Source organism: Ipomoea nil, unplaced genomic scaffold (genome assembly GCF_001879475.1).
Source record: "Ipomoea nil cultivar Tokyo-kokei standard unplaced genomic scaffold, Asagao_1.1 scaffold2792, whole genome shotgun sequence".
Taxonomy (NCBI): Eukaryota; Viridiplantae; Streptophyta; class Magnoliopsida; order Solanales; family Convolvulaceae; genus Ipomoea; species Ipomoea nil.
Window position 1 is genome coordinate 84,495 of NW_017619220.1, and position 8,937 is coordinate 93,431.

Below are 8,937 nucleotides of genomic sequence, written 5' to 3' on the forward strand. Positions count from 1 at the left end.
TGGAAAAGAGATTTGATGTTTCTCCAACAGATTGAAGCTTGTCTTGATGTCTGAGTAGATCTTCACTTGAGAAAAGAACAATACAGCTTCAGGTTGTGAAGTATGAGGATGGATATGCCTTTGAAAAACTTCACAACAGACACTGGTTATGAAAAGCTAAGTAGATAGAACTGCTTTGAAGAGCTTTTCTTTAGATTGAGAGAGTGAGTTAACCAGCCCCTTCTTCAATGGTGAAGAGAGGTAGAGGTATTTATAGGTGGAAAAATCCATCCGTTGGAGGGAGATGAAAATTTCAAACCTAATAACCAGTGTGTATTACTCAGTGGGCATTGGACATTAAATGCACTTGTACTGTGTAACCGTTGGAGCCAAAAGCATTATGACTTTTGTCCTTGTTCTCTGACAAAATAGCACAAGTCTTTTAATGCTCCTTGTCTTTAGTGAAAATCATTCCTTGGACACTTTTTGTCCGAATGATTTGCCCAACTGATTGATGGACAACATTCTCATTGTTTCCTTTAACGAGGGTTGTCTTTCAACAAGTCTGTCCTCGACTTGTTTGTTTAGGCACAAAAGATTGTCATCATCTTTCATCCTTTCTTCTTAAACGAAAGTTCTTTTTTGTCGAAGCAGTCCATCCGAGACTTGCTTTAATCCTTCTTTCATTTTGAAAGGCATCTTTCGATCATCTTCGAATCTTCATGTAGACCTATTCTACTAGTCTCGTGCATGATTTAACATCTCATGCATATGTCATACGAGACTTTCTATTAAACGAAAAATAGGGGTCTACATCCTAAGGCAGTTTGGTATTATCAAAATCTAAATACATTTGTTCCTAACACACACCACAGTGAAACACACCAATAGTGTATTCTCGAACACTGTATGGTGTATTTATTCATATCTAATGGAACGTTTTTGGTGATGCGTACCTAATTTGTGTATGTTTTTTTCCTGTGCATTTCATAACATGGATGGTGTATATTTGTATAACAATTGGTGCGGCCGTACTGACCACACGGGAAGGCGTTGCCGCACCTAAACTTGGCACCAATGGGAATCTACAAATACACCAGAGTAAGGTTAATAATGCACCAATTACACAAATAAAACACACAACAATATGATTTCCCTTATTCCGGTGCGCTATGACGAGTTTACCCTTGCGGTTCGCTGGGTAGGAGAACGTGCGCGAAAATACTGGAAGAATCTTGATTAATGTGATTCATTTATTTTTTTAATATGTTCATAATCTTCCAATATATGTGATTCTTTACCAATATTCTTAAATGTTGGTTTTCTTCGACCATTTATTTTAAATTTATATCATCTGCCATTTTATTTTGGATTTTTCTGAATAATATTGTGGCTTCAGGCATCAACTAACCTTGCTATATTCCTTAACAGAGTGATTAGTGTGATATGTGTTGTTTTAGGTAGGCTATTGATTATGTTAATTTTGTCCTGTTTCGTAGAAATGCAATTACAACACAATTTTTGAATTTCAAAATTACACTATTTGCTCGCCGTTGGTTCTGATTACAGACGATGAGTTTCTTAACTGAGTGATTAGTGTGATATGTGGTGTTTGTTTTTACGTATGAGGGTATGATCATGAAGGGTGATCCGGGGTTCAATTGGAAGGAAGTTGTTCACAGTCACCGGGGAGCGTTATTTTGACTTTTAGATTTGTTTTTTGCTAATACATTTTCTAATATAATTTTCCAATTATATTTTAATTAATTAATTGATACTTTTCCAAATATATCTTACATAAAAGGTTTCGCCCGCTTTTTATAATATTGATCCATATATATGTTAATCCATTTATTAGGGTAATTTATATAGGTAATTACCATATACTATTTACCATCTAAATAAGTAAATAACACATGGTCATTACCAACTGTATTTATCATGTAAATTTATTATGCTAATTAAACATAGAGAATTTCTTCTTACAATGATTTTATATGTTTTTTTAATTGAAATAATATCAATTACCCGTTCACTTTCTTTGATTACTTTAGGATAAAATCTTAAATGATAATTATCTTTACAATCAAACAAAATATTTTTTTTAGCTAATGAATATACACAAATCTTTCAAAATATTAATATTTCCAATAAATAAAATATTTTCAAAATAATCATTATATTGTTAATTTTTTTGGTACATATTATAATGATAATGATAATGATAATTAACACTATCAAAAATATTTAATAAAGAGTATTTAAATGGTAATAAAAGTGTCTTTATAATCAAAATATCATTTTTTTCATTAATAAAATCATGTAAAGGAAAACATACTATTAAATAAATTTTAAAATTGAGTGTACTATAATATTGTTACTAGGTATAATTTCCTTCCTTTTATTATTATAATAATTAAGAAATTAATTAAAATTAAGCTAATAATAGAAATAATGAATTGAGCAACATGAGAAAATAATTGTAACTAAGTTAACAATGGAGAATAATAAATTAAGAAATTGAAAGTAATTATTGAGTGTTTAAATTGTAATTAAATTATCTTTATAATTAAAAAAAATATACGCAAATCGTCCAAAATATTAATATTTATAATAAATAAAATATTTTCAAAATTATCATTATAATGATAATTAATAGTATAAAAAATTTTTAATACAAAGTATTTAAATGGTAATAAAATTTTCCTTACAATCAAAAATTATTTTTATTCAGTGAATATACAAAAAGGTAAAAATCGTTGTAAAAAAAAAAAAAGAGAAGAAGAAGGAGGAATTAAGGAATTAATTATAATTAAGATAATAATAGAATTAAGAAATTAAGTAAAATAAGGAAATAATTGTAATTAAATTAATAATGGAGAATAAGAAATTCAAGAATTGAAAGTAATTATAGAGTACTTAAATAGTAATAAAATTATCTTTATAATCAAAAAAATATATTAATGCTTTTGAAAATTATTTTTCCTTTTTCTCATTTTTTTTGAAAGCCAAAAGAATCAGATTGCATTAGCCACCATGGGCTGAATAAAAGCTGGAGGAATATCCCTCCATAACGAACGACCTGCTACAGCAGTTACATGTTTAGATAAGGAATGAGCCACATGATTGGCGTCCCTACTAACAAAACAAACTAGAGTTCTAGGCATAGCATTAATTAAACAGTTACAAGACAAAAGAGTAAAACCAAAATAATTGCGAAACGAACTAGAGTTATTAAGTCCCGAGACCAAAACTGATGAGTCCATGTAAATTCTTCCACCTGAGTACCCATTATCCTTTAACCAAGAGAGGGCTTCACATAACGTCATTGCTTCCGCTAGGAGAGGATCATACTGACACACCAAAGGACCATTTGCCGCCGTTACAAAAGAGGAATCTCCATCCAATACCACAAAGCCATAAGCCGGTGCATGATGTGTACCGTGGAAACCGGCATCCACGAAGCAATGGAAAGCCGCCGCTGCATGTGTGGACTAAGCAGCTGCTGCCGTGGAGTGCTGTACAGTGAGTCTACTACAAGCTTCAATTCGGCGCTGTTCACAATTCTTCCAAGCGGTCCAGGACGCCGCATGGCGTCGAAGAAGCAAGAGTGGCGTCGGCAAGCTACCTTCCTACACTGCCATGTTCCTAGCGGACCAAATAGCATGGAGTAAACCACATATTTGGCCTTGTACATCAATACTAAAACCTGTTGCACCACCGAGCCACTCCTCCGTCCATTGCAAAAAACTCCTGTTGGCAAAAGAGGGGATATGAATTTGAGACATATACCAAACATTGACAGCATAAGGGCACGAACAAAAAATATGCAAAACACATTCCTCGTATAAGCCACATGACGGGCAAATATTAACTAGGTCCACCCTCTTATTTATCAAATTATCAAGCGAGGGCAATATATTCAAAAGGGCTCTCCATAGAAACACCTTCCACTTGGGGGGAACCTGTAACTTCCAAACATTATTCCACACAGGAGAAGGCTGTGAATTTACAAAACCCAACCTTCTATAGCCGTGATATAAGCATTGCATCTTGTGGATTAAACAACTGTTGTAAATAACCACCATTCCAACTTCCCGTGTGGGCATCAATCAGATCCGAGACTAACATAGCCTGGCCATTATTCACTTGTTCAGATTCAACATAAGGGTTTTGGGCATCTGGTAGCCAAGGAATTGTCCAAACCTGAGTAGATCTTCCATTGCCAATTCTGCGCCTGCAGCCGGATTTTAACAAATCCAGACTGGCCATAATGCTCCTCCAAACGTAGCTAGGATTACCACCCATAACAGCCTCATAAAAGGAAGTAGTCGGGAAATACCTTGCCTTAAAAACACGTGCCATTAAGGAGTTGAGATTAGTAAGTAGCCGCCATCCTTGCTTGCCCAACAGGGCCAGGTTAAACTCGTGCAATCGCTTGAAACCCATTCCTCCAAACTTCTTGGGTTTACACATCCTATCCCAAGCTAACCAATGAATGCTTCCGTCATCACCACTCCGTCCCCACCAATACCTGTTCATTAGCCTCTCCAATGAAATACATAAAAGAAGTCGGGAGTAGGAAAATACTCATTGTATAAGTCGGCATGACTTGTGCTACACTTTTCAAAAGGACCTCCTTCCCTGCCTTAGACAGCAACCTTTTATTCCACGATCCAAACCTCTGCCTCAGCTTTTGCTCAACATAAGCAAGAACCGCCCTCCTGTTCCTGCCAACAACAGATGGCAACCCCAGGTATTTCCCAAAATCCTCAGCTTGTGCGACTGCCAAGGCCCCCGAAACGAGTTCTTGCGTCCCCTCGTGAGTATTGCGGCTAAACGAGACATTGGACTTATGGAAGTTCACCACCTGGCCAGAGAAAGACTCATAGACACTCATACACTTCTTCACCTCCATCGTTTCGTGCAGATTGGCTTTAAAGAAGAGCAGGCTGTCATCTGCAAAAAACAAATGAGAAATGGGAGGTGCCCCCCGGCCCACCCTGCATCCATGAATAAGACCCTTAGCCTGAGAATCCTGCAAAAGCAAAGATAACCCTTCTGCATAAATGATAAACAAGTAAGGAGACAAAGGATTCCCCTGCCGTAACTCCCTTGTAGGCACAATTTCCTCCGTAGGCCTACCATTTACCAAAACTCTATACCGCACCGTTTGGACACACATCATAATCAACTGAACCCATTTAGCATCAAAACCCAAACCCATTAACATGTCCCTCACAAATGACCACTCCATCCTATCATATGCCTTGGCCATATCAAGCTTTAGAGCGGCCCACCCCACCTGGCCTAGCTGTTTCCTTCTCAAGTAATGGCCCACCTCAGAAGCAATTAGAATATTGTCCGAGATCAACCTACCTGGGAGAAATGCACTTTGCGATTCCGAAATAATACCTTCCAACAAAGGTTTCATACGGTTTGCCACCATCTTAGCCATAACCTTATACAAAACATTGCACAACGCAATTGGTCGTAAATCAGACACACGCTTAGGGGCACATTTTTTAGGGATCAAAGACAATATTTGCATCATTCAAACATACAGGAAAAGATGGCTGAGAAAGAAAATTAAGCACAAAGGAAGTGACATCCTTACCAATAACATCCCAGAATGCTTGGTAAAAACTGGGATTCATGCCATCCGGCCCCGGGGATTTATCCTTGCCCATAGAGAATAATGTAGCCTGGACCTCCTCCGGCTCAAACAGGCGTAACAGATGGGCATTCTGGGCTTCGGACACATGTGTTTGCATAGAATCAACACTGAAAGTCCCTGGATACCCCCCAGATGCAAAAATTTGCTTATAGTATGTAGTGACCAGAGAATCCAAAGCTTTACGCTCCTTCCAGACCCCATTATCATCTTTCAATTTCACAATAACATTCTTCTTCCTCCGGTGGGATGCGAATTTATGAAAGAATTTGGTATTTCGATCAGCCCCCTGAAGCCAGTGCTGCTTTGCACGCTGCCTCCAGAAAGCCTCCTCCTGAGATAGAGCAAGATTTAGACTATTGTCCAACTGCACAAACTGGGCCAACGAAACAGGGTTACGGCTGCCCCGTATCTTATCCATTTCCTTCCTTAACTCACCAATCCGTTTACCGAACTTGTGATGGCGGTCCCCACCCCACGCTTTGAGCCCCTTACCGCACAAATCAAGCCTAGCCTGCAAATTCAACCCCTGTGACCCGGCCCATTCCCGCTCCACCACTCCCCTACACCCCTCATCCAACAGCCACGCGTTCTCAAAGCGGAAATCACCAGGCCGAGCAGCGTGCACCGATCAATAAATATCCAGGAAAAGAGCCGAATGATCCGACGAATCTGTACGAATATTATACAGCCCCGCCTTATCATAACAACCTAGCTAGTCCATACATGCCACCACCCTGTCAAGCCGCTCTTCCACCCAGTCCACTGTACCCTTACCTCGTTCCCATGTAAACGGATAACCAATCATAGGAAGAGACAACAATCCACAATCCTCGAGCGCCTCACTGAAACCCTCTATCAAGCCATTCGGGTGCGGTAATCTTCCCCTCTTCTCCGATTGGGCTAATAAATCATTAAAGTCGCCCAAAACCACCCAAGGTAACTCAGAAGCCCCTTTAAGTGATCTCAAGTAATCCCATGAAGCCCTCTTCCTGTTCCTCTACGCATAACCATAATAACACGTGAGCCACCATTGTAGCCTCCCCGGAAGAAACACCACAAGATCAATATGATTATCTGAATAACTGATGAGGCTAGCAAAATTGTTTTTCGACCACAAAAAACACAATCCTCCCCTACGACTGTCACTGTCCACCTTGAAACACCCCTCAAAACCCAACTTAACACGGTGCCTCTCAGACTGATTCCCATCTACCATTGTCTCCATCAAAAACACAAAATCCGGCTTCCTTTTGGACACTAGGTCCTCGACTTCACGAACCGTCCGTGGATTGCCCAAGCCATGGCAGTTCCAGAATAAGGTACTCATTGGGAATGGCAGGCCTGGTCCCCAGGTTCCACCAAACGAGAAGTACTAGCATCCATCTGCATGTCCCTTGCAACCTCCACCACACCACCATCCACACCCCTACGCCGCTTTGGATCCACCCGAACCCCCAACTCCATCCCCACCGCATCCCCCGGCACCTCTACTGCCAACCCCACCGTACCGTATCCGGCACCCCCGCATGAAACCCCACTGCCAACCACCCAGGTAGTCCCCACTGCCGGAATTCCTCCGACCACCCCGACAGTCCCCACTGCCGGAGTTCCCCCAATCGGAGCCCCACCAAATCCAATCACCCGACGCCGCTCCTGTTCCAGGTGAAACAACCTATCTCCCAACACCTTTGCCGGATTCATCCCCCCCCCCCCCCCCCCCCCCCCCCCCCCGCCTTCAACGGCGGCCCATACAAACACTGATCAGGCTTCAATGGTGAACGTCTCGCCTCCAAACAGAACTTATCCGTATGACCCAGCTTGCCACAAAAATAACAGAACATATGCAAGCGTTCATATTTAAAGTTCACCCACGCCCACGAACCATCCCGGAGTATCATCTTCATGCGGCGCTTTAACGGCATAGCAACATCATGTCTCACCCGCACTCTATAAAACGTAGACCATGGCCGTGTAAAATTACGCTCATCAACCCGCAGGTATACCCCTACAAAATCCCCGACTTTCTCTAGCACCTTCTCCGTGCGATAGCCAATCGGCAAGTCAAAAACTTGAACCCATAAATCGGCTGAATTCAGAATTACCTGCGTGGGATGCTCATCACCATTAAGGGGCTGACAAATCAAAGTTGCATTCTCAAAAGCCCAGGGCCCCTCCTCCAACACTCGCCGCCTATCCGCTTCGTCAAAGAAAGTGAATTTATTTTAATAATAATATTATTTCATAATTCATATTACATATCGATTTTTATAAAATAAATGCAATAAAATGAGTCATATATATGTACACTTTACCTTTTATTTTATAATTTAAATATATAATAAAAAAATTAATCCGTGCATCGGGTAATTTACTAGTAGATATTAATATACCTACTAAGCCTACTCTATATAGTAATTTTTCTTAAATGGTAATTAATTAGCATAATGTTCAAAAAAAATATTGACTATTAATATAGTAATATATATATATATATATATATATATATATATATATATATATATATATATATATATATATGAACTGATTTGGAGATCAGAAAAAATTGTTTTAGGAAATCTCAAATTAATACCTTTTGAGAAATACATCTAAATTAAGACATGAATGGACTACAAATCCCCTATAAAAACACATTATGCCCCAAGCCACATCCTACTCTCACTACACTATCCTCTTGACGTCTTAGTTTCTATCTATATAAAAGATCATGAATCCGGCAACCGCATCATCCATGTTGATTTTAGTCTTCTCCTTGGTTGTTATTGCTGCAGGTGAGCAAATTTATTATTTCATTCACAAAATTTATTATTAATAGCAAAAAGTATTAAATTATATTCATATTGCAACATAGAATAATGAGCAAATACTAATTTTGGCCCCACGAGTATTAGCAAAATGACAGTTTTGGTCCACATGTTTAATTTTTACCAATTTCCATCCACGATTATTATATTAGTGGCAAAAATTATCATGCCGGTCACCCCTTCATTTTAGACATGTAGAAATTAAGGGTATTTTCGTCCTTTTTTCAAATTAAGATCCCAATTTGAGCATTAATAATGAAATTTAAGCCCTAAGATCTATCTCAATTTACAATTCTCCTCCTCAAACTAAAGTAGAATGAGGAGGAGAGTAAATTCTCCTCCTCAAACTAAAGTAGAATGAGGAGGAGAACTGCAAATTGAAATCGATCTTAGGGCTTAAATCGCTTTATTCATGCTCAAATTGGAATATTAACTTGAAAATGACGAAAATGCCCTTAA